Raw genomic sequence first — 4,473 nt, forward strand, 5'->3', positions numbered from 1 at the left:
AGCACTAGGAAGCAAGAGGATATTCAATAGAACTGGTAGATCATTGGTCTCTGGGCCAAATGAAAGGATTGGATTTGACAAGTCAAAGGCTATTTGTTACAACTGCCAACAATCTGGACACTTTGCTAGGTAGTGTAACCAGCCCAGAAACTTTCATGTCAATCAGTTTCAAAATCAACAACAAAGAAACCAAATGCAATATCATCAGAATTTTCAGCATAATCAAAATAGAAACAACAACTTCAACAACAACAACAATCCCAACATTAACAACTTTCAACAACCACAAATGTATAATCAACCAGTTGTTCCTCAAAATCAAAACTATCAAAGAAACCAAATCGTTTAAAGATGCATTTTTCTGATGAATTTTAAATGAAGCCCCTTGACCCTGCTAGGGCTGCCGCCCCTAGATCCCCGCTGCCAGGAGGCGTTGCCTCCGGACCCCTATTCGTAGAGGGCTTTACTAACTCAGAAGTAGCTAATTAATACGTATAATTATTACATAGTTAGCCATGCACAGCTGAGGAGATACATTACAGTTTACTAAGAGGGGAACATGACACATATGAGCTAATAGCCCCATTTCTTTTGTTTTAATTTTCGGGACTGTGTGCACACTCCTATGTGTTTTGTTAACACACATATCTTAAGTGGTAAGTGTATGCTATGTGGATACTTAATGAATGATATACGAATATTATAGAAAAGGTAACAGTGTGTATGGATGTATGGAAAGAAGGGACTAGACCATACTAATATCTGAGATTGAAGGGACCAGACCTTACTAATTTCTGAGATAGAAAAGGAAGGGACCAGACCCCGATAATATCTGAGATAGAAGGACAGACCCTACTAATATCTAAGATGGTAGAGATAGTTATGCGTGTAGTATGAAAGTATGAAAGAATGTATGTATGTAAGAAGGAGTGTTTGAATTTATGTATGAAAGAAAGGTAAACATGTTAGTATGTAATATATATTCCTTCGGGTATGTATTTATAAGTATGTGAATGTGATGTATATTGCCTGATTAACTAGAACTCGCTAAGCGTAGCTGACTTTTAGTATGCATGCTGGTGAGTACAACAAAACAGCTGGCTTGAGGAGGGAAATATGGCAGGAAAATAAAGAAGTTGCATCTGAAGAATGGGAATTATGATATTTGGTTATGTTTGAACTTAAAGACATGTTTGAATGTTTGTTTAAACTCTGAGACTTATGTATGAATGCTTGACTTTTATCTATTCCGTGAAAAATTTTAATTCACTATGATATTTAGACATGTGGTTATGAGTAAATCCAACACCCAAAGTAGGGTACCGGACTCGGGGCCTTACACTTTTATCCTTGATCATCTCCGTAAAAATAATTGTCTTTTATTTGTGTCTTTTAAATTAATATGAAATTTACCTGTTAAACCAAAACCACTATGATGTGCACTTCTGCTTAAAATAAATACAATGATTGAGTTGTACAAATCAAATAAGTATGTCCGTGGATATACTTGGTTCTTACCCATACTATAGTACAAATACGATAAATACACTTGCCGATTTGCGTGTGGTATAATTAAGACAAAAAATCATTTTATAAATTTAAAACTCGATTTTGTGTGATGCAAAACATTTTGAAATAACAATTTTTTTACCACTACGAACACACATCAATATACAAGTAGTGTAATTATGTAATTGCATTGTAATGTAATTACATTATGTTGTAATTACACTAAACCAAAATTACACTATTTTGTCTATATAATTACACTACTTGATTCTCAAAGTTAGCATGTTAATTTAATTTGTACTTGATCTAAATCCTATAAATATATATATATATATATATATATATATATATATATATATATATATATATATATATATACATACATATATATATAGAAAGAGAGAGAGAGAGAGAGAGACAGAAATGTTATAATAAGAAGTAGATTTTTCCTAAAAAGTATAGGAAGTGTGTTTTCACCATTAGATATAATAAAACAAACCACACAATAAACACACCGGAACTAAAATAAATCAAACCGCACAATAAACAAACTTTCCATATCAACCGTCAGATTAACATATCTAACGCATCAGGTTACTTCTTACACTTCTTAGACACACTCCACTTCTTATAACCCCTTCCTACATATATATATATATATATATATATATGAAAAAAAAATTATTACAATTAATGAAATGTGATGCGTGCAGTTTATAACTTTAACATGTTGATTGAGAAATATGCATGAAAAACGATGATATAATGTTTTCTTTCTTTTTTGTATTCATAATTATGTGTCCAAACGTTAAATTGTACTGTATTTTTGATTTTATCATAAAAGTATTTCATTTCTAGTTTTATCTGGTAAAACACCCGATTAATGACTAATATACAAGCTTATGATTTTTCTGATGAGCATTAAAAGTTTTAATTGATATATCCGACTTTGTTAAAGTTGAACTACAATTGTCATGGATCAAAATATTTTAGGTTTCACGTTAAGTTAGATTCATATTTGTAATTATGATTTTCTTAATTTTATCAAGATTATAAAACAAAATATCACCAAACAAGACTCCATACTTATATATAAATAGGAATACGAAGAAATAGATTGTACTCTTGACTATCCACAAATACAAACCCTAATTAAGTACCCTTTTCGGTTCATGGCGCACCTAACTTGAATCATGTCTATCCCAAACCCTAATGCATACATATATCACGGTATATAATTCGAGCTGCTTTGTTGGGTTGGGTATGGGATATCAAAAGGATCCATTGAGTCGAAAAGGTCTTGTGCAACAATATAACCGGAGTTCTCCATACTATGAATTGGAATTTCATTTGGAATTCCACCCTTGTGTGGTTTATTATTGTTGATCGGTTCTGGTAAACCGAATGCACCCGAACGCGTCCAATAATCGTTCCCGGAGTCAAATTTAGGGACGTAAGAATTGTTGAGAGAGTCATCAAATAGGAATGATGATGATGATGATGACGGGGGGCCAATCATCTTTTCACTTGCCTTCTTTTGGTAGATCCGACAAAGAACCCAGTCATCTACTTGTTAACAAAATACAAACTGAGTTCTATATATTGTTCACCTATGCGATCGTTTGTGTCAGGACTTTACTTACCATTGAACTGTTGTTATCAATTGCTAAATGTTCAGTTAACTGATATTCATGCATGATCCAATCAGATTTTTCCCCTGTCGGAGCATTAGCGGTGTAAAAAACCATCGCCTTCTTAACCCCACGCTTCCGACTCCCGGACACGATATCTTTATCCGTTCCGGTGGCCTTCCAGTAACCCGACTTGGTCATTCGATTAGGACGGGTCCCATTTTGGTATTTTCGATCTCTCCGACAAAAAAATACCATGCCTTTCCTCCAAATAATGCCTTACCAATCACCAATTAAATGATTTCACAATTAATTAATTAGTTTTGTCACAACTGGATCAAAATGTTAGTAAAAAGAATAAAAATATGTATAATCAACACACTTACTCGGTAAGTTCCACGGATCAACCTTATACAATTCAACGTCTCCGATTATCTTAACACCATATTCCACGCCTGCTATTTTTCGATAAAGGTAATTTAGAAGCTCGTTGTCAGTGGGACTAAACCGAAATCCCTCTTGTAAGTTCATCTGTGTCATCTGATTAGTCAATGGGAGCTGGACTTCCATTTGTTTAACTAGATTTTTCAGGGCATGAGATAGAGAAATATGTTCTACAAAAAGTAAGAAACGGACAGGTATTTATAGGAGTGGAAGATGTCTCTAGGATCAGGTGCATGAACCCATACCAAATTGAGATCTTCATCGTACACGTGGAGTTTTTCTTATCGTAGATGTATAACTAACCGATAATAATATGTTGATGTAATTAAATTGTAATTTGGTTACGGAAAGATATTAAGTTGAAAGATAAATAGTAGGAAAAATTTAATAACTCAACAAACCATAATAGCGATTGACGTAATTTACTCTAAATAGAATGTCATATTAATTAGGTTCGTGAATAGTGGAATAAAGTGAATATATAATTTAATGTATGAAAGAAAAACAATACTTTTATTAAAAATAAATACGAACTAGTTGACAAAACCCGCGTGTTCCGACAGCGATGCAATGAGAACCTAGTTAGTATAGATTCGGTTAACTACGGTACTGACACTTGCTATATAAAATACAAGAGTAAACCCAAAAAAATAAATTAGCCTATGACCAAAATAATATTGACATTCGTATAACTTACAGTACCGAATTATAACATATTTCGATTATAATTCTATTTTCAACAATATTTATACTGAAATATCTTGATAGAGAGAGAGAGAGAGATAGAGAAGTTTGTGTTCGGTATCATTTTTAAAGTCAACGAACGTAAATAAGTAGAGGAATATTATATCAAATGGAAACTAAATTTGTTAAAACCGTATATTATTTA

The 4,473-nt window shown here is 32.8% G+C and overlaps 1 pseudogene; it reads right to left on the minus strand.

Annotated features, from left to right (window-relative positions):
- Positions 1 to 2,734: 2,734 nt before the first annotated feature.
- On the minus strand, positions 2,735 to 3,710 carry LOC143570009 (NAC domain-containing protein 72 pseudogene; annotated as a pseudogene).
- Between the last annotated feature and the right edge of the window lie 763 nt (positions 3,711 to 4,473).

Source organism: Bidens hawaiensis, unplaced genomic scaffold (assembly GCF_021521415.1).
Source record: "Bidens hawaiensis isolate Kalapana, Puna unplaced genomic scaffold, B.hawaiensis_p1.1 tig00024815_1, whole genome shotgun sequence".
NCBI classification, from domain to species: Eukaryota; Viridiplantae; Streptophyta; class Magnoliopsida; order Asterales; family Asteraceae; genus Bidens; species Bidens hawaiensis.